This window comes from Meriones unguiculatus, chromosome 7 (genome assembly GCF_030254825.1).
Source record: "Meriones unguiculatus strain TT.TT164.6M chromosome 7, Bangor_MerUng_6.1, whole genome shotgun sequence".
NCBI classification, from domain to species: Eukaryota; Metazoa; Chordata; class Mammalia; order Rodentia; family Muridae; genus Meriones; species Meriones unguiculatus.
The window spans coordinates 11,044,891-11,068,183 of NC_083355.1; the positions used below are offsets into that span (position 1 = coordinate 11,044,891).

The window sequence follows — 23,293 nt, forward strand, 5'->3', positions numbered from 1 at the left end:
AGACATGCTGTTCTCTGCCTGGTCTGTTTCTAAATAAGTAAATAAATAAAACTGAGAAGTAAAAGTTGTTTAAATTGGTCTAAATAGTGCATTTTTAGAAATGGGTCACTCCCAGTACCAGTGTAAATTATCAAATATTTATTTTAGAGATATATCCAAATGTACACATTGAAACGAGTACATTTATGTAACTGGAACTGTTTCTGAAAGTCAGCTACCTACATAAGAAAATATTCTACACCATTGGAGAATGGGATAATCTGATATTCTCCAGGGATGAGCCTCCTAGTTGGTGATCCTAAAATGACCAGTTCAGACCAGAAAACATGCTCACAAGCAATATCAAATGGATGCAGCAGATTATATACATATAATATATAATATATGTATAATATAATATGTATACATATATATATATATCAACCATGATTTTAAAAGGAAGCAAGCAGAAGGGGTATATGGGAAGGATTGGAGGGAGAAAAGGGAAGGAGGAAGATTATGTAATTATATTTTGGTCTTTAAAAATTAAAAAATAATAATACAAATCTAAATTACAGACTCTTGAACTGATCTAGCAATTCTACTGAAAATTTTTACTCTAAAACTTTATCACGGATGGGCACAAACAGCACACCCAAAGAGAAAGCTGCTTGTGGTGACTTTGGTTTTTATGAGACCATCTAATAAGCATGTAGGTTTGTATAGGTAGTTAGCATAATCAGGTTTATTCTGTAAACTTAAAGGTTATACGGGAAAACACGTAACATATGATTTGGCACAAATAAAAACATGAATAGAAAAAACAGTTGAACAATGTAATTTTAAAGTTTAAATACATTTGAGCACAGGCCAGGTGTGATATAATATAGCAAAACGTGAATTGTTCCTCTATTGGTTTAGTATGATTTCTTATTCTCCTTTTTCTTCTACTTGTTATTTGCATGTTTACATATCTTGAACTTTAAAATAGGTGGCTACAGAGATGACCAACTGCAAGCCTGAGGATCCGAGTTCAAACACCAGAAGCCATGAAAACAGCCTGAGACATTTCAGTGCACCTTTGACCCTAGTACTGTGGCAAGGGAGCAGAGAGTGGAAGATTGCTGGGGCTTGCTGGCCACCAACCCAGATCCAGGTGCAGCGAGAAACCCTGACTCAGTGGAATGAGGCAAAGCGATATATCAAGACACCAGATGCTCCCCTACTCTACCAAACATGTGCACATACAGCACACTACACACACTCACACACACACAGTGAGAGAGAATACATGTTTACGGTACACACATCTTTTGCGAAAAGAAATCCAGGTATTTTCAGTTCAGACTTTGAAACCTGCCAATTCTGAGGCTCCGCAAAGAGAAAACAAACCAATAGCAGTACACAAGCATTTATTAGACCTTTTAAAAACGCAGCTATAAATAGCCCAGAGAAGCAGACAGGCTTACAGACATCTAAAGTCAGACATGGATGCGGTAATTTTGGCTGGAACAATTCACAGAAACAAATATAGTGACATTTAATTCCTCTAAGTAAAACCAGACCTCCTTTGAAACACAGAGGTTGGGGGAAGAGTGAGCTGATCAGATCTGGCCACTGAGAACAACTGGGGAACCTGAGGAAGCTGTAGGTAATCTATCAGGGCTACACAAAGCAACATTGATTCTAAGGAGTCACAGAAGTGCCCCTGTTATGACTGACTTTCCTGCCCTTCCCATTCCAGACCATATTAAACTGCTAACACCTCCAATTCTTAGATCAACAGAGCCAAGTCTGCTTTCAGAATCTTTCTTTTATCTTTGAAAGAAATATTTAAAAACTCTATCATTGTGTAGTATCATGGTCTATAAGAACAGACTTTGAGATCCCAAAGAAATAGGAAAGGGAATGGGTGATACAAAGCGTTAATAGGATGTGCTTTTGCCTAAGTAGCCGAGATTAGCCAGTTCACAGTGAATGTATCTTAATGTGTTCTACTCATGCACAAACCCACACCCAAGTTGGCACTGCAGTGCGTTTGAATGTGTAGTCCTCTAACAGCATGTTTTAAAATCCCAGAAGGGTATATGACACTTGCAGATTCTGGGATTGTTTTAGCTTCCTCATGTGCTTTCATGCTACCAAGAGATTCTTATAAACCCTCAAGACTGCAGTCTGTCTGCTTTTCTTAATTTTTTTCCTGAGACTAGATGTGGAAAGATAAGAATTTGAGTTCAAATATTCAATGGCTCACTGGAAGACTTGGCATTTTTAGAGTAGATTGGGATGTGCAGAATTGAATTTGTTTCTTTGTCTGTTTCCTTGTTTGGATTTTGTATTTTTCTACAAGTAAATGACCTGTATAAGCTGGTGCTTGCTCATCTGAACCTTTGGGGAAAGTGCTGCTCTGAGCATGAAATGAAACCGTGCTCTGAAGCCTATTTTTGAAGGACATGGAATTTAGTAAAGGGTTAACAGCCGGGATCATAGCTACAATCACTTCAAGTGAATCAAAGACCATGAATCAAGATCCTCTTTTGTAGACCATCACCACCTTCAAGCGTAAGCTTTTATGGGACGAGCATGAAGTGGAATTTGTGTGAGCATACCTGCTGTGACTCATAAGATGAAAACTTCCAAGACTTGTTTAAACATTTGCTCTCACATCTAATTGTCTTGACCTTCAGGTTAGTTAGGAAGATGTGACGGATCTGCCCAGAAGAACTTGCATCACTAAGAATAAAAATCATGTGATACCCAGCACACACTTCTTCCCCCAAGGATAACAAAATGCTCTTCACTGTGGTTCCAATGCCAGGTTGCCTATGACTGACCTATAATAGATTCCAGACAGTTTTATTTGAAAGCTACTTTGATTAGACCTAACTGTGCATTCCCAAACAAACGTAACTTACGGAACGCATATGTGCCACGACTTTTGACCTTCTCAGTTCAGTATTAATGGCATTCCAGCAGAAACCCAACTCCTGTGTCTCTGTTACTGTTTTCTCATTTGTGATGAGGGCCTGTGAACTGTCCTCTGGCAACGTGAAGGCTATTTATTAGTCTATTGCATCTGCCGGGAATCAGTGAACTCACAGATGTGTTATGCTTGTAGACTCGGAACTCCCTGGATAGTGTCTACAACTTCCCTGACCTTTAAATGATTCAGTTTCTGTTTTAAGCTGTCAAAATGAAAACTCGGAACATCTTTATTGGGGAAGAAAATGAAGCAACAATTATCGTTTATTGGCTCAATTCCCATTTCCACCATGGACACAGAAAATTAAGGAGACCTTAGAATAGGAGACAAGATAGCCTCCTAGGACGATTCAGATGCATAGGCTCTTAAGCATGCTACATGCTGCATACTGCTAGCAAGTGGGATTAGCTTTCCATCAGCGTGTGCATTCTTGGGACTCCTTAGGTGGGAAGCATGGCCATTGGGTAGTTTACAGATGATGTAGGTAGATGGTAAGACTAAAATGCAGTTGAGGGACCCTTGAATTTTCATGAATCTGATTTTCTATGCTTTCTCTTCTTGTCAAAATTTTGTTCCCATGATGATGCTGTAGATTTACCCAGCCTGACCTGATGTGGGAGGTCTTAATTCATTATTCATGAATGTCTGTACAAAGTGACAGCCCAAACCAGTGATACTTAGAAAGGCAAGTGATATATGTCTTAGTCCCTATGTTTCTCAGGCGCAATAAAATATTCATCTTGGTGTCATCTAGACTGTCAGGCTAAGGCACTTTTGAGTTATATCTCCTTGTAAAGGGGTAAAACTTTCTCTTTAGTGTCTCCGTGTCGCAGCCAAATATACTAATGCCTAGAGTGATGTTAAAAAAAATGGTTTTATGTATTTGATGTGATCAAGAGTCCACTGTATCTGTGATGATTTGGACTAAGGATTGGGACAATTCCTTTTGCCTTTAAGAAACTCATCTTTGATATGTATGAGATATTCTGTTCACACAGCCATCTCAGAAGACAGATCTTCTGGAGAGAATAGTATCAAAGTGAATGAGGATAGGGCCCAGGCAAAAGAAAGGTGGCTGTGCCTGAGATCTTTCCAGCACTCACAACTCCAACATGCAGCCTAACAATATGCTTGTGTGGCTAATGCTGCTTGCTTGGCTAACGACAGTGGTTATGGCCAAACACAGATAAACTGTAAAAGAAACAAAATGAGATATAGAATTGCATTTATAAAGAATACTGTATTGCTGTACCTGAAAGGTTTTCCATACTGGCTTTTTTATTCCCTGCAATCAATGATCAGATAAAAGACTTTGGATGTAGATTGGTGAACAAAAAGCAATTTAAGAATTCAGACATTAATTACTAAGCATAACTTGTTCAGCAGGCAGTTACCTATAAAAATTTGTGTCATACTTGACTCAGATAAATGCATTTCCAACATGCCATTCAAAACTTTTTATTAACGGAGGATTTACACAACATAGCAATATGGTGAATGTATTTTGAAACTTCTGTAATATTTTGCTACTAATGTATTAATGATTAGTAACAATGATTTTAACTATAGCCCTGCCTTTATTTTGTGGTTACCTGGAGAAGACACAGAGATTGACCAAGTATTTTCTTTGGAAATAAACTTAAATTTTGCTATCACTGAGCCAAAATGTCACTTTACACCCACATATGATAAATGTTATTTCCAAGAAATTAATTTACTGATATGTCTAGGAATTCTCTTGAGGAATGCAATTGAAGTATATGCTCAGTACACTCTTTTGTTTGTTTGTTTGTTTTTCATTCATATAATTTGGGAATCGAGGAAGAGATACTGTTTTGATATTGTTGTTCCTGAGATGTAAAACTTCATTGGCATTTTCTGTTCCTGCATCTCTTGCAACTTTCCTGTAGTAGCAAACTGGAGACATTAATTGGAAAAAAATGGAAAGGTTGAAGGAAAGCTCAAGAGTAGGGTACTTGCCTAGCATGTGTGAGACCACACACACACACACACACACACACACACACACACACTCACACACTCACACACAATTAGAAACCATCTCTCCAAGGCAGAATTCTAGCCAGTTGTGAGGGTTCCCATGCCAGCTCCCACATCCACAAACATTTTTTAAAGGACACATAACAGGCTAAGAAAATATTTGTGCTTTTATTCATTCACATTTGGCTAAATGGCACTAAAATATTTTGAAAGCCGAGAACTATAAAGCTGAGTCTATCACTCCCTTAGCCTCTGGGGTTTCCACTTGGATCCCAGGTCTCTCTTCCAGAGCTGCAAAAACATGGCAACAGCATGGGTCTATCTACTCCATAGAGCAAAGCAGGTCTCCTCTTCTTTTCCAGAGAAGGGCCTCCTCTGCTCTGAAGCAAAGAATACTACCTTATATGGAAATAACACCTTGGAACCTTTGGTCTTGCCTATCTGTGGTCATGCTGCCTTCCGCCTTTCCCTGAGTAGATTTTACTCTCAGTTCCTTGTAATAGGACTAATCAAATAAAGACTACATAAGCAAGGATGGCCAGGATGTCAAAAGGTACAATGTCACAGTGCGGTACAACCTTGCAGGTTATTATTGATGCCAAGCAAAATTCATCGATGGGTTCCCTGTTTCTGCTTTTAGGAAAACTGTCCTCAGCACAGCGTCATCTCTTCTGCATGCTTTCAGTGCCTAGCCGCTTACTCCTCCTTCCTAGTGATAACATACAATGCAAATTTCAATAAATCTCCTTTTTGAAGTTACAAAGTTTTTATTGTATACATTTGTTGTACATGTACTAGGTTTCATAGGGGGAATTTTGCACACATACATAACATACACTGAGCAAATCCTCTGACATACCATCCCATCACTCCCTTTCTTCCCCTCTTTTTCTAAATCTCCTCTTTTGTCCTTTTGTTCTCCTAGACAGTTTTATTAATAATATATATGTATATATGATTTATGTATCTATATAAAGACTAGAAACCACATATGAAAAAATATATATATCAGTCCGAGACCAGCGTAATTTGCTTAATATGATGATCTCTAGGTGGATTCACTGTGTACGCTCTCTGTAGTGAACACGTAACTTCATTCTTCTCTACGGCCGTAAATATTCCAGCGTGTCCACATGCAGCAGTTTACCTAGTCCTCTGCTTCCTCTGTTGTTGGACAGGACACAGCTAGTGAAGCCAGTTCTAGCAACTGTGGGCCAACTTTACAAAGTCCTGCCCAGAGTGGGCACGGAGTTTGTGACTCCATCCCTGTAGTACTGCCCAGAGGTGTGGCTAGCACTAGTCGCTCTCACTTATGAGACTCACACCTGTTAATTCTATCTTCTGTTGCGGGTTATTGTTCTTGTTTTGTTCCTTTTTGAAACATTGCTATGTAGCCCTGGAACTCCTTAAATTCATTATGTAGACCAGGGTTGGCCTTGGACTCACAAAAATCCACCTGTCTCTGTTTCCCAAGTGCTTGGATTAAAGGTAGGCACCACCAGGCCCTGCTAATTATGTTTTATATTATATGTAAATGTTTTATGTGACACCAATTAACTAGCTACAAAAGAAAATGAAGTCCTGTACTAGAGTGTGCCAAAACTAACCAACCAACCAAACAAACAAACAAAAAACTAGGATCACAATCCAATTCTCTGTAATGAGACAAAAATGGTGCAAAGAGATCAATTCCATACTCTGAGATTGTCAATCTTTTGTTGGTAAAGACTAAGCCTGGTTTCTAGAATTAAACAGATTTTATTCTGTTCTTCTATCTCTGGGTAACCAGGTTGATGAAAAATATTTCAACTTACCTGAACTATAACAACTACACCAGTTTACACATATACATTGAGTCTCTGTTAACCGGAAAACCTTGAGTGAATCAAAACATTAAGAATCTTAAGCCTTGTTTGTAGTAATGGGAACAGGGACTGTCTCTGACATGAACTCAGGGGCTGGCTTTTTGATCACCTCCCCCTGAGGGGGGAGCAGCCTGACCAGGCCACAGAGGAAGACAATGCAGCCAGTCCTGATGAGACCTGATAGACTATGGTCAGATGGAAGGGGAGGAGGACCTCCCTATTATTGGACTGGGGGAGGAGCATAGGAGAAGAAGAGGGAGGGAGGGTGGAGTTGGGGGGAAATAGGGGAAGGAGCTACAGCTGCGATACAAAATAAATAAACTGCAATTAATAAAAATAAAATTAAATTTAAAAAAAGAGTCTTAAGCCTCTAGTGGCAAGAGACCAAAGGAAGCCCAGTCCCAAGAGAACCATTATCACCAAAAGGTCATCCTTTTGGTGGACAGTGTTTTCATATGTGAGATTACCCATTCAGTGACTGGATGAAAGGCAAGCCCTCTTGTGTCTGGACATCCTTTGGAATTAAGCCAAAACGTATGAACACAATAGGAAACACAATTCCGTGGGGATGATGTCATCAAGTATCCTGAGGGAAGCAACTAGGATAAAACTTCCTCCTGCATTCATTCAAACTACACAGTCTTATCTTGCCATTGATTCATTCTCCGTTTTGCTCTCAAGGGTGAACCAGTCCTACTTATAAAGACTCAAGAGTGAGTGAGGTTTGGAGGCTCACACATGTAATCCAATGTTTGAGAGGTAGAAGAATTATGAATCTGATGCCAGCCTGAGCTTTAAAAAAAATTAACAAAGGTCTGGCATTTTGCTAATAATATTGTAACTGGAATCATTAGATATGGGAAATGGGATTATAGAAGTGTGATCTCAAATCAGAGGGCCTTCTTTGTCAGTGTCAGGAACATGCTTAATTTTCCCAATAACCCTGAGAACCAGGCATCAATATCATTCCCTCTGCCAGATACAAAAATGATGCTTAACTAGCTTGGTAGTCTTTCCAGCATCAACAGGAACTATCATGAGAAAAGGTGTATGAAGAACTCCTCTCATTCCATCACTTAAGGTCTGTGCTATGAAGGAGTTTACCACTGAGACACACTCATCCATCTGTGACATCACTATGGTCTTAAGCCGTTATGATCTAAGGAGTGGTTGGAGGCAAAATTGTGGTTAATTTGTTTTGAGACATCATTCTTATAATTTAGGGATAGATTCAGGACACAATTAGCTGCAAGGAATGTTGGTTTGATCCTGAGTGGTATGCTAGAGAGCCTTGCTGATAAGAATCTAGGGGAGATCCTACCTAAGAACCTAGAGGTGGGAAGATCATATGTGAGATTTAATGACCTCAGCTGCAGGGACTGGAGGAGGTCACAAGCAGGAGAATTAAAGAAACTGGTCTGTAAGAGTGCATCTGAGTTCAGCCCAGACGTGGAACAAATAAACTGTGAGACATGAACAATGGCAAATGGATGAAAAACATCTTTCCCAGAAAATTCAAGGCAACTCTTCAACAAAAATAGAAAGAAAAAAACAAAACAAAACAAAAAACAAACAAACAACAACAACAACAAAAAACCCAGTTTTTGTTCCACACCAAAGATCCAGTGAAAATAATAATAAAAAGTTGCCTAAGTGGAAATATTTTAGATGTGAAGGTCTGTTGAGGGTATTGTGTTCTTTAAGACAGGTCTACATAATGGTAAAGATGAAAAGTGGGATATAATACAAGAATTAGTGAAGAAGAAAGCATTAAAGATATACACTGTTGTATTGAAAATCTTTATCAAACATCATAGTGAAACAGCTTTTTCTAGGTTGGACATGCATATTGCTGTCTTAGAGCTGAGTGTCTGTAATCACCCACAAGAGAACCTCATATGATCACAGTTATTAACATTCCCTACAGAAGGAACAGGAAGCCTCTCTCCTCCTTCAAATTCAAATAATCATAATTGATTGGGGTGGGATTTTCTGGTGGAGTTACTCAAAGTACCTCTCAGTAGTGTAGCTGCCTTTTGAGTTGCCCATATTCCTATAAGTAACTACAAAATCTCATAGGTTCACTGTTGTAGACTTGAAAGTAATTCTTCTTTTGGTCTGTGGATGATCTATGGAGGCACATTGGGATTTTCCTTATAGTTTCTCAGGAAAAAAATCACTCAATAAGTATTAACTAAACTCTGTACTTGGTGATTCAGATTTTCTGAGATAATGAAAAACTCTACCCAGCAAGGTATCAAAGCAGTCTGAGACTCATAGCCAAACTTTGGGCAGAGTGCAGGGAATCTTATGAAAGAAGGGGGAGATACAAGGAGCTCCACAAGGAGAGCAACAGAAACAAAAAAATCTGGGCAAATGGATCTTTTCTGAGACTGATACTCCAAACAAGGACTATGAATGGATATAACCTAGAATACCTGCACAGATGTAGCCCATGGCAGCTCAGTCTCCAAGTGAGTTCCCTAGTAATGGGAACAGGGACTGTCTCTGACATGAACTCAGTGGCTAGTTCTTTAATCACCTCCCCCTGAGTGGGGAGCAGCCTTACCAGGCCACGGAGGAAGACAGTGAAGACAATCCTGATGAGACCTGATAGGCTAGGGTAAGAGGGACGGGGAGGAGGACCTCCCTTACCAGTTGACTTGGGGAGGGGCATGGGAGGACATGAGGAAGAAAGGGTGGGATTGGGAAGAGATAAAGGAAAGGGCTATAGCTGGGATACAAAGTGAATAAACTGTAATCAATAAAAATAAATTAATTAGAAGAAAAAAAGAAAATACCATCTGCTCCAAGGATCTGGCACCTTACATGTAAAAATGTAAAAATGGTGAGTCCATGTATTTATGCAACAGACACTGAGGCCCTATTTTCTGATGCTACTCTGACTAAGAACTGCCTGCTGAATTTATAAGGTTAGAGATTTAATACCCATATCAACAACAATGTTTTGTCACTGATATTTTTAACAATAGATACCATGCTGGGACTATTTGTTTGAAATTTGTGTAACCAAAGGATTTGTGGAGGAATTTCCTGCATTTGTTAAGGAGTTGGGCTAGGTAACTCTGAAGTTCTGTTTTAACAGTAAGATGCTAAAAGTTTTCCTTCCCAAGCATGCACTATTTACTCCAGCATTAGGGGATGAACAATGGTAAACAGCTGCTCAAGAGGATTAAAAATAAAACACTATCACAAAGATTCCATCTTTGTATTGGGATCTTGAATCTTCTGATTTAAAAGGAGAATTATGAACCTTGCTGTCATATCAACAGGAAGTGGCATTCCCTTTCATGTCTGGATGCTATCTTTGCTTTTGATCAGTGTTGACTTTCACGGCTTAGTTGACTTGTTTTCCTTTTTATTTTGTGATCTGCCTGTAGCTCAAACCTTAAAAACAAATCAACAATAGGAAGAGAAGGAGTTCACATATGATGAGGGATTTTCTGAGCAACTGTTAAGGGAAACTTAGGGAGCTATATATGGTAGCACATGTTAACTCTCTCAGTACTTGGAGGATTGCTGTTAGCAGGAGGATTGCTAACAGTTAAAGGCCAATGTGGTCCACCTTCTGGGTTCTAGTTCGGTTGCAGCTGTATAATGAGACTGCATTAAAACAAGATAAAACAAACATAATGCCATAGGAAATGCTCAAGAACTACAGATGATTATAGGCCAGTAGCTTGTGAACTTCAGGTGCCCCTGATCCCCTATGAGGTTAGGCTTACTGCCTATTGTAAATAAACAAGGTTCTGTTTTTATATATCTGTGCCCTATGAGGGATCTGTCATGTTCATATCATCTGACACACCAGATACATCATTTGTCAAATCAAACATTGCTAATTTTAACACAGACTGATTCCCATTTGAATCTCATCACAATCAGTCACTTCATGTAACCCACACCAATTATCGTACCCCGTAAAAAGAGGTAATTATAAAAATTAAACACAATATCCTTGTGGAATGACAGAGGTCCTGTCAATGTCTGTAAATAGTACACTAAGAGTAAGTACAAGGGTTGATATGAGACAGCCACATGACAAGCAAAGAAGAAGAAGGCACAGGGAGATTCACCTAATAGCAGATGGTTTGATGTGGCCCAACTTAAAAGATCAAAATACAAAACGGTTAATCTTTCTTACATCATTACACAGAAGAAAATGTGCCCAGCTCTGAGTGCACCTGACCCTGTTTCTTCCTCATGCCAGCCCATCCCTACATACCATCGCTGACCTCAGTGGCATCACTAGCCGCAGAGACTGGGCTCATCAGCAGAGTGAGGCCCAGGGGTGGAAGACAGCTACCAAAGGGCAAAATCCATGGCAGCAGCATAGCAATGTTGATATTTTCTTTTTTTTTTTTTTTTTTTTTTTTTTTTTTTTGTCTTTTTCAAGGCAGGGTTTCTCTGTGTAACCTTGGTTGTCTTGGACTCGCTTTGTAAATGATGCTGGCCTCAAACTCACAGTGATCCTCCTGCCTCTGCCTCCCAGATTTCTGGAATTACAGGAGTGCACTACCATGCCAGGCACAGACAGATAGATAGATAGATAGATAGATAGATAGATAGATAGATAGATAGATGATAAATAGATAGAACTACTTTTTTTTCCTGTTCCACCATCCCTATTACACCATTACTATTAGCTGATACTTTTTCAAATACAAAACAAAGTATGTTCCTTGGATCTGAGCCATTTGTTGGAATATAACTCCGAGTTTACCTATTAAATCAAGTGACTCTTTATATCAAAACTTCCCTCCTTTCGAAAATTCTAATAGCAATTATCTCCGTGTAGTTCAGGTACCAGGTACCATATCAACAGAGATTATCTAGAGACAGCTACTTTTAAAGGCTCTTCTGAAGGAGGAGGTGAGAAACTAAAGAACTTGGAAAGGTCACTGCTAATAAGTTGACAATGCTGACTGGATGGTAAGCTTCAATTAGCTCTGCAGACACTGTCTCGGCTTCCTCTGGGTTCTCAGAGTGACTTGAAGACTCAACAGCAATCGAGGAGAGAAAGGGAATTTCTGAAAGGCAAAGATTCATGTTCTGTGTAACTAAGACAATTAATGGCCAAATCTATGCTCCTGCACCTATATATAATCTTAGAATTTTCAGGCAGTCAAACTCTATTCTGATTGTGTCTTTTCTCTTTTCTACTAGTGAAATGAAAACTTATAGAATTGAGATAGCCCAGGTGCTATTTACTCCATAGCAACACTCAGATACAAAAATTGAAATAAAATAATTAAGAAGAAAATAACATTAAAAATTTAAAAGCCTGGTGATGTTCTTATCCCAAAAGTATATTCCATGTTTGGGGGCTGGAGGATTACTCCTCACTAAAGACATTTTAGTAGCTGATTTTTATATGCATTTCAGTGATAATTTGTGCCCTTCGTTTTAGTTATGAAGATGTAATTATGACAAAAATCACTGCAGAAGCATGACTCATCTCAGCTTTAAGTCCTTCCTATCCCTTTGTTGTCACTTGGAGGCAATGAAAGGGTGACAAATGCATACAGCATAGCTTTGTTTTATGAATGCCTGTTTGCACAGGAAATTAAAGATTCACATCTTTCACACCAGCCACATCAATAAATAGTAACAATATTCGCTCCCCTTTTAGTCTCTTTCTCTGAATGTCACTTCCCTTTAAGAAATCTGTAATGGCACTTGCACTCTTAGTTTGTTTGCTTCAGCATTCCCTTTGGCTAAAAAGAATCCCCAGTTATAGACCTTGTAGCAATAAAGCATGACTACATAGCCATGGCAGAGGCAGATACCCAAAACAAAGGCCTCTGCACAGAAAGAACGAGCTTAAGAGAACAGAAGAGCAAGCAAGTAACCCAGGCTTGGATCAGTTTGCACATGACAGTAAGATCTTACCTTTGTTACAGAGCCAGACCCTTTGGGCTTTTCATTTTCAACACGACTACAGCAGACACATTGCATGCTCTTTTCTCTGTGCTCTCCTACTTCACCCTCTCAGGCTGTCAGGACCAACCACCATGGAGATGAGAAACTCCACAGCAGAATCTTGCTCTTTTTTGCCTTTCCGGACACATTCAGCACAGACAAAAGCCAGAGTTCTCAGCGTTACGCGAGTGAATCGACACTTTCTTTAACTGGTTCCCATGCCTACTCATGGTAGAGATGCTTGCCAACGGGGGCTGACAGAAAACAAAAAAGCCAGGAGAAATATCCTTTCTCCATCCTCATTTACAACTCAGTCTTTTGATCGCAGCTCTAGGACCCTGGTAAGTCACAAGAATCTCTCACATTACCAAGTAGCCACATGCTGCCCCCTAATCATCACATTGACCTAGAAGGTTGAACCCTCTTATGCTGACATCCAGGGCTGGTACAACTTCATCTAAGTCTGATCTTTTTATGTGCGGGCTCTCTGTTCCTGCCACAGTGGAGTTTTCTGTGGAAATACACACCCTGTCCGACTGTGTAACCCTATACCAAAGGCAAACAGCCTCTTGCCTAACATCGTTTCACATGGGCTCCAAGGTGGTAGGTGACCCTAGAAAAAATTATCAACAACCTTGGTATTAATTTCAAGGACATTACAAGTTCTTCAAGAAGCTGCTTTTATTTGTGTGTGTGTGTGTGTGTATGTGTGTGTGTGTGTGTGTTTTCTTTGCTTTCATTAGTTTGGGGATAAGAGAAAAAATGAGTCACTTACTCATTGTCTAGTTTTCATTCATTATGAGGACTTCTCATCATTTTGAATAATTAATCATGAAAATGTTGACTTTAAAAAATAAAACAAGTGAATGCTGGCAAATTCACTGAAAATTGAGAAGAGGAAATTTTAACACGTGAGACTTAGTAGTGGAATCTGAGCTGGGGTAAACTGAATATTCTACTCAAACTAATGGATATATTGGGAGATAACACAATGGCCTAGAGTTTCAGACTGGAAGTTATTGCTATGCTAGGCATTTGAACTCAGGGATACTGGAAGAAACCGCACAAGAAGCCAAAATAGTTACAAGAGAGAATTCCATGACTAAAGCCTGGGACAAAACCAAATTTCAGGTTGGAATGAGGAAGAGGATCCGCAAAAGGAAACTGAGAGAATCATTTCATGCAAAGTGAATGTTGTACGGTACAGCATGAGAGTTTGGCAGCGGCTAGGGAATGCCATCCTTGTCAGACAAGGATGACAGCTCAGTATTGAGCAGTGATATTTGACAGTGAAATACCACATTGGTGACCTTGATGAAAAATGTCCCCAATTTTGAAGTGAAAGCACTAGATGAAAAGCAAGTAGGTACAGTGGGAAATGTGTTAGAGAGAAGAGACCTTAGGATTGTCCCAGGGCTCTGTGACCAAAAGGAGTAGAAAAGTGGGATGGATGAAAAGGCATGTAAGAAAGAAGAGCAGCTTGCCATTCTCAGAAAGAGAGATTTGTTTGTTTGTCCTTCATTAATTCCTTGGTAATTTCACACGTCTATCAGTTAGTTTGCATGTGCACACCCTCTCTTACACTCTCACACCTGCTAAAAATCCTTCTTCTTCTTCCCATCATTTCCCCTTACTTCATGGTTTTTGTGACCCGCTGGCTTTAATTGGCATGGTTTGCCCGAGTATGGTGTAGGGTTGTGTGCTGAAGCATGAGTAAGCACCCTGTGTTGACACCTCTGAAGAATTCCTCTTTCTCCCAGTTAGACAACAAATGCCAATGGCTTTCTGGAGAGGGGTGGAGCCTCCCAGGCTATCATTTAAAAAGTGATGATTTCCACTGAAAAAGTTCTCAGTTGATTAATTTTCTTAATTAAGTGGGTGTCCTGACTCTTGTGTATCATTTGTTTTAAAACCAAGTCTTTTGGTCAACATGAAGACGATGTTTATTTTACTTCCATGGTTTCATTGGAAAATCATGGAAAGTGAATACAGCACTTACATTAGTGTCATCCATCATTCGATTCTCCTAGTCAGTCTGATGTTCTAATCAGACTCAAATCAGTGTTCCAATCACTGTGTGCAACAAGTGAATAATTTCATTCGCAATATCTTCTTTAAGTGCTACATCTTATGAAAATGTTGTTCTTATTCCTTAAGTAATGATTCTTTTTATTCATGTAAAAAACTATAAAATGTAAATCCCACAATTTTTCATTATCATTAAGATAATCCTGTTATTGATGTACAAATTAATTATAGCCTTGTACTAAATCATATACTCATTTAAAACATGGATGAGAATAGAGTCAGTGCTAAATGCCTATTTCTCAAAGGCCAGAAGAACTAGCTGAACAAATGGAACAGTACAAAGATTCATAATTGCTCATCTTTAGATTTTAGTATGTTTATCCTATGTTATAGGTCTAATATCCACTTATAGTGAGTATATACCATGTGTGTCTTTCTGCTTCTGGGATACCTCACTCAGGATGATCTTTTCTAGTTCCCACCATTTGCCTGCAAATTTCATGGTTTCCTTGCTTTGAATTGCTGAGTAGTATTCCATTGTGTAAATGTACCACAATTTCTGTATCCATTCCTACACTGAGAGACATCTGGGTTGTTTCCAGGTTCTGGCTATTATGAATAAAGGTTCTATGAACATGGTTGAACAAATGTCCTTGTTGTGTACTTGAACATGTTTTGGATATATGCCTAGGAGTGGTGTAGCTGGATCTTGAGGAAGCGCTATTCCTAGTTGTCTGAGAAAGCACCATATTGATAACCAAAGTGGTTGTACAAGTTTGCATTCCCACCAGCAATGTAGGACAGCTACTCTTTCTCCATATCCTCTCCAGCATGTACTGTCACTTGAATTTTTGATCTTAGCCATTCTGATGGGTGTAAGGTGAAATCTCAGGGTCATTCTATTTGCATCTTCCTGATGACTAAGGACATTGAGCATTTCTTTAACTGTTTCTCTGCCATTCAATATTCCTCTACAGAGAATTCTCTTTTAACTCTGTATCTCATTTTTAATTGGATTACTTCACTTGTTGCTTTTAAACTTCTTTAGTTCTTTATATATTTTGGATATTAGCCCTCTGTCAGATGTAGGGTTGGTTAAGATCCTTACCAGTCTGTAGGCCGTAGTTTTGTTCTGAGGACAGTGTCCTTTGCCTTACAGAAACTTTTCAGTTTCATGAGGTCCCATTTATTGTTTGTTGTTCTTATAATTACAATTATTTGCTTTGAGAGTTGTCTGATTTCTTTATAATTGAAAGATTTTAAGGATCTTAAAATAGATACACTTAATTTGCTTATCATGTTAAACAAGTTATATATATATGTATATATATACATATATATATGTTTGAACACCAAGCATATATATATATATATTTCATATAGTTCTTAGAAGAAGCAAATAAAATAATAGCTGCAAAATAGTTAAAACAGTGTTAAACAAAGCAAATGGTGTCAGAATCACTGTGAAATTATTCTAATGGGAAGACTAAAAAGAAGTATACCTAGAAGAAGTTGGGTGACTGAGAGGAATTTTTTTTTCTGTGATGTACAGACTGACAGGAAATGGGGGGGATAAAAAAAATTTACACAGCAGAAGGAATGGACAAAGAAGCATCAGGTATAATTAAAGTTATGCAAATGCAACACAATTATCTTGAAAATACTGCCAATTATACTTTGGGTAAAGCTATAAAAAACTACATGATTTGTATATAGTAATTCTCTTTTTCAAAGGAATTTTTATTTCCTTTGAGATAGGGTCTCATGCATAGCAGACTTGACTCAAACTTGCTACAGAGCCTTAAAATAATCTTAAACTTCTAATCCTCCTGCCTCCACATCCCTAGTGCTGTAGTGATAGAGGCATGGCACCAGCATGAGCATCGCCGCTCTGAATTTGTACAGTCCTGGGGATAGAACACATGGTTTCATTCACAGCAAGTCAGCGTGTATCCCATCGACTGGCCTTTACCTAGCCCTGTGTTTGATTATTTGGGAATATCATATCATGCAGCCTGATCACGCTCACACTCCAGTCTTCCCATGTCCATTTCCTCACACTTGTGATACCTGCCACCCCCTCCCCCAAGAAAAAAGAAGAAGAAAGAAAGAAAAAAAGTCCAATTTGTGTTGCCCATATATTCACTGGAGCGTGGTCAAACTCCCAGTGGTCAGCCCATTAAAGACCACTGAGTAAGGCAAAAACAAAACCCTGTTCAGCATTGTCCAGTACCGTGTACAGAAATGTTCACTTTAGCCTGATTTTTAACATCCAGTGAAAATGCTTGAGTGGTTCCTGTTGCGCACAGTCTGAGCCCCTGCTGAAACAGCCCCTTCTGACTGAAGCAAACTGCACAGGTGCCATGTTTTGCTGGCCTGAGAACTTCCTGTTATTCTAGCTGCTGGGCTACCCTCGGATGTGGAGGAAGTGTTTAAAGTTCTCATCAGTAAACAGGGCGCCCCTCCCGAATGTCTTTCCCACTACTTAAGAGCCTCAAGCCTCTTGCTCTTTCCTGATAGGTTTCCTTTCCTTTGGCCAGGCTGTACTCAAGTGAAGTTATTCTGATAGATTTTGGCCTCTGAAATCATGCCTAGGACACTGGTGAGATGTTTACTTCCTCTCAGATGAGAGACAACATTTAATTTTAGAACCAAACACTAAAGTACTCCACACACTCTGGATTTTTATTTAAGAAATTGAGTGACATTTTTAAATAGCTGATTGGTATCCCTCACTGCCAAACACACACAGTTTTAGGCAAGGCTTTCTGAGAGCTGACAAAATGATAGATCAAGGGATGACCTGAGATTATTCAAAATATTATATAAATCATGAGAGTATTAGTACAAGATTTTATCATCCGAGTCCCCTCTATAATTTCCTTTCCAAATGGCTCTTGGTGCCTGATTATATAGTTTTCATAGACCAGGATCTCAGGATTTTCCACATGTTCTTTTATTGCTTTATGATTCTACATAATTTAAAAAGGAAGTTCTTCCTCAGGCTCAGATAAAAATGTGCCTTCTTGTAGCCTTCACAAACTCTCCTGTATTCAGATTGTCCCCAAAACAAACCTTGCAGTGCTTCCAATACTGGCTCTTCAGCTGAATAAAGATGAGAATCGTGTAGTCATAGCTTACCTTTGAACACAGCCTTCATTTCTTCCAGAAAAAAAAAATGCCCAAAGTCAGTATCCATAGTAATCATTTAATCTGTTATTGAGATTATATGGAATAAATGTTATAGTCACAATTAATTAAGAGAGCAGGTACCAATGATGGTTATATGGTCAATTTATTCTGTGTGGATAAGGCCACATAGCACTGACAACAGAATTCAAGGCCTTGATCATACCAAGCAAATGTTCTACCACTGAGCAACAATGCCAGGTTTGTTCTGGTCTATTTTAACAACTGACTCTCTTACAGAATACAAGACAAGCTGATTTGTAAAGTTTTCGATTTCTGTGGTGTAAATATTTGAGTCATGTCCAGTCACAAGTCATTCTTCAGTTTCTGTGTTGTGTATATTACAATCATGGCTGACTTTAAGTTAAAAATGTGTGATCTTAGGGCAAGAGCTGATAAGAGATCTGAACAATTGGGTCTTATGAGCTGAGGCTTTAGTTTGTCTTCATGAGTTCTTAAGGGTGCCTCTTAAAGGATAGCATAAGTTGGACACAGGAGTGCATGCCTGTAATTCCCAACCATTGGATTGTTAATAAAGGTAAAAGGGGAATGCACAAAGATAAGTTATGGGGCTACAGAATGTCATGTGGCATTAAGGTATAACTTTATTTTTTTTTAAGGAAGGAATTTGGGGAAAGAAAAAGAAATAACTTTTAATAAGAACTGGATGTACTTGTAAGAAGCTTGTCTTGTGAAGAGTGACACCACACACACACACACACAATTATGATTGATCTTAGCGCCTTAACATGCTTCCATAAAATTCAATTAATGTTCAAGCCCTTTTCAAGAGTTATGGAAAATCCATATTGAACTTAAACACCTCCTTATGACTAAGCTTGTTTTTATGTTGAGTCTTTTCCACTCTGGAGCAGCTCCTCCATTCTTAAAAGCTGTGGATGTGTTTGCTTCTGCTTGCCAGCGTATCAGCTCTCCATGAGCTACTTGTTAAGTAATGCTTTCCCACGAGTGCAACTCACACCCTTCCTCTCTTTACACTGAATGAAAAAAAAAGGGAGACAAACGAGGTGAGCCCTGAATATGAATCAGCAGGAAAAAGAAGCGTGTCTATTTAGTTTCCTCTATCGATCAGTTAATGGCAAAAATATTAGAGAGAGCTAAGGTGGTGAGCAGCCATTGGGCAAATCATCCTAAACTGTTAGGATTATTCTCACACAGAATGAAAGGCTTTGATCAGAAAACTAGGACAATCTAAATAGCATGATGTAAAATGTGTGTGTGTGTGTGTGTGTGTCTGTGTGTGTTGTATGTGCATGCATCCGTGTGTGTGGGTGAGTGATATATGTATGTAGACATTCCTGTGGCTTTGTGCACTTGTCTATATTTAAGCCAGAGTTCAACATCAGATGTCTTTCTTAATTGTTTTCCACTTTATACTCTGAGACAGTTAACCAGGCTGGGTGATTAATGAGCTTCAAGAATTCACCTGTCTTTTCATTTCTCCCAAGCAGTACTGGGGTTACAAATCTGATCAGTTAGCTTTCTATGTGAGTTCCAGGGACCCCCTCTCAGGTCCTCATGCTTTCAGACCAGGCAATTTACTGATCATGCCATCTCTCTAGCCCTGAAGACAAAGTATTGAAGTTGCATTGAAGATTCTGGGTCTAGGAGAATGATTAAGCTGATTACACAAGAGATGGAGACATGAGTAAGGAGAGTAGTGCATAACTCTAGAGAATAAAGACAAGGAGACAAATTTTGGAGATTCTTGAGAGTCAGCTATGGGATCCACAGCAATCAGAATAGGGAATAGAGGCAGAAGAAAAAGGCAGTGGAAAGCCAGAGAGAGTAGAGGATGTGATGAGAGTCCAGATGACTCCAAGGAACTTGATTGAGAATGCCTACAAAAAGCATTTCAAGGCATGAGTCGGTGTCTTGAAAGGTATTGGGGTTCAAAAGAGAACAAAGAACATTTAATAAATTAGGGCTTGTTGTGTCTAGACCTCTCTGTGCTTCTGAACTATCATATTGCAATTGCAAGTTTGTCTAGGGTATAAAAGGAAGAGAACGCCATCTTACCCACAGGCTGAGCAGCATGAAGTACATACATGATATTATTTTCTTATCTTAAACACTTTCAGGTTTGTGAATTTTAATAGATCACTCATTCCTTTTTCAGTTTCCAGATTGACCATAAATTAGCCTTTGTGAAAAGAACAATGAAGTTATCACAATCCTTCTGTTCCAACAGTGATTGCTAGAGACCCTGAGGCACAATGTCTTTGATCAGAGAAGAGGCATGAGCTCAAAGGCACTGTGAATGATGTTGTCCTTTGTGGGGAAACTGTAATTGAGTAAAAAAAAAAAAAAAAAAAAAAAAAAAGCCATACACCCCTCCTACACCCAGGTGAGTTCATGTTTCTTTTGAGATTGAATGAATAGCTACTAGTATCTGGGATCACAGTTGTAGATAATGCACGTAAAATGCCAAGGAATTCTTCTGTTTGATTCAGAACTTAAATGTGCATGCATCATGTTTCCAAAATGTGTATTTTGTAGTATAGGTTAAATTGCTGTAGGATGCAAAAGAGAATAGATTTGTGCCTCAGGAAATGCTTGACTCTGGTTGGCTGTGCTTGTCTATTCTTCTGGAATAGTGTATTCCAAATTTAGGTTTGTCTCCACTCCAAAAAGTAAAGCAAATATCTAAACATCTTGATGGGGATATTACCTACAACCTGCTCAAACGATAGAAGCCACAGAGAAAGCGCAAGTAGAACAAACCCTCGGAAGCATAATATCAAACCCTGCTGGTTCAAAGACTTAGTCTGCAGTATGGTTAAGAGTCTTCCTGGCTTGAATTGTGAGCACAGCATGCTTATTCTACATATCATTCAATACTATGATCTTCTTGAGCAGACTCGTCTGATACCTTGTAAAACCTGACACATTATCCAGTTCATGGGAATTGTCAGGTCTTAGCATGACTTAACCCTGAACGCTGAATGAGTCACATCAAAAGATCTAAGCATGGGTTTTCATGTAATGACAATAATATAAATCAGAACAGCTATTATTTATTTGAGTGAATGCTTCATATTGGAAGTTGGGTCACTGATATGCAGAAATTATGTGTTCTTTCTTAAGAAACCTCATATACTAAGTACCAAGGTCACTATGCCATTTTTATATGAGCAACACGAGACTTCAATATTAATATTAATACAATATTTCAATGCCTCATAATGAACAAAAATTATTGACTTAAACTGAACTGAAGTCATCCAAACAATATAACTGACCATGGGATTTCTCCCTCTATTTACATTTACAGCACAGCCCCTACACCTTTTAAGACTCTGAAATCATGGATGAAAGAGGGCCCAAAGATTCTAATAGCCAGAGGACAAGCATATAGGCTTTGAGACAGTCTCCTATTTAAAAAAAAGAAAAAAGAAAAAAAAAGACATAAAGCAGAGGATAGGCCTTAGGGAGAAAGGGCTGGATCTAAGAAGAGTTAGGGAAAGTAGTAGAGGGTTAATATGATTATGATAGGTTGGATGAAGTTATCAAAGAGCAGAAATATTACATTCTTAATATTTATATTAAATACTATTTATATTAAATATATTAATACTATTTATATTAAAAATATAAATAGAGCCAAGTAGTTATTTGCAGGTGACTTTCTTATTATTTTTGAGTAGTTCTACAAATAACCTCTCAAATAATGATGCGTGCAGGAAACTCAAAGAAGCTGAGATCTCTAGAAAGTCAACTGAGCCTACAAACACCAAATAATCACAGACCTCAGCTAGTCCACAGGGATCTTTTTCTAAAGATAAACCAATTTCAACCATTTATCTGCCTATCAAAATTATCGATGCCATATTTGATATCCAATTGGCCCTAAATTACTTTGTTACTTGGTCAGAGTTAATCTCTCGTTTATGTATTTCTGTGCAGGAAGCATAATAGCCTTCAAAGGTAGACAAAGATCATGCAAATCAAAACAAGCAGAGGTTATGTATTCACACCTTGATGTCCTGAAAGAAGCAGGTAGTACTTTCATTTGGCAAAAGCTGAAAAAGTATGCACAGGCTTGGGAAAGCTTCATCAGTGAGGTGGGTACTGGTGTGTGTTGGGGAGAGAGGTCATCAAGCATGCTCTGATCGGTAAGTGTTGACAGAGGAAGCTGGATCTGGGTGGGGCAGAAGTAAGAGCTTCTGTGAATTTGGTTTAGAAGCATCATCTCTCTGTCTCTGTGTGTGTTGTGCATGAAAAGAGAGGCAATTGTTAGAGTATCTTGGAGTCATTGTTCTAATTCTAGCAATTTGGGGAAAGCTGCTATGAAGGCTGCAGTGGGCTTTTTAGGCTATTTGTAATGGATTGTCAGAGCTGCCCCCTCCATGTAAAATCTGAAAAGTAGTAGCTCCTGCCGTTTCTCAGGACGCTACTGTGTCAACACGCCATGTTGTTGGAAACATAATTTGCTTACTTTGCAGTTGCTTTCAAGAGTTATCCTGTATAACAGCCCCAATTTTTTTAAAACCTGTGGAGGATCATGCATTAAGCTTCATGAAATCTATCAGCTGGAGGATTTTAATCACAAAAGTCATGAAAATCTGTTTTACCATTTCCAGCTTTGAGATAGTTGTATTTGGGTCTGAATAATTTTTTCACTAGTAAATCCATACAGTGGATGGTAGTGTTCATTTCAGTCCTTCAAGGCTCAGTTTTCTTCCATCACGGTGGCGTCACCACAAACCATCTATTCTTTTACTTTACCATCAACTTCTTTCAACGTCTTTAATTTCTTCTGACTTGCAGACTAATCCATGTGGATGCTCTGTCAGAAATTATTGTTGGTATATTCTGTCCTCTGCTAGTTCCCTTATTGTCTACTTTTGCTGCCGGGAACATTAGGACCCAAATACAGCTTTGTCCAACAGACTTGCTTAAGTCGGGTTTCCACGCAGCACTCCTGGGAGCCCACTTTGATGTTCTCTAAAGCCTTAAGCACATGCGAATGTTGCTATTGTTATTTCTCGTTAGGCTGCAGATGGAAAATATAGAGGAAGCTTCGAAATGCCATCTGTGTAGGAAGTTATGGGAGAAAATCTGAGTCACGTATTCTTGCATCAAAACTCAAATCACCATTTTCTCTTTGTTTATAGGATAACTATTTAAGAGAATGCTCCGTGTTCCTCAAATGGTTGGTCATTTGTTCCTTTTATTTGCATTTTTATTCTGTCTTTCCCTCAGTCCATGTCCTTCCATTTTGTTTATCACCAGAATGAAGCTGACTTATTGACAGTAAACCAGTTTCAGATAGTTATGAGAG

The 23,293-nt window shown here is 38.8% G+C and overlaps 1 protein-coding gene across 3 annotated transcripts in view; it reads right to left on the minus strand.

The window, feature by feature from the left end:
- Positions 1 to 23,293, minus strand: part of Kcnj16 (potassium inwardly rectifying channel subfamily J member 16) — a 56,797-nt gene that overhangs the window by 14,917 nt on the left and 18,587 nt on the right. Inside the window, exon 1 of one of the 3 annotated variants that reach the window (XM_021634267.2) lies at positions 12,742 to 13,062. The exons of the other annotated variants lie outside the window; for them this stretch is intronic. The gene's annotated coding sequence lies outside the window, so the exon portion shown is untranslated. Of the gene's footprint in view, positions 1 to 12,741; positions 13,063 to 23,293 lie in introns of those variants that run through there. 3 annotated transcript variants of the gene reach the window in all.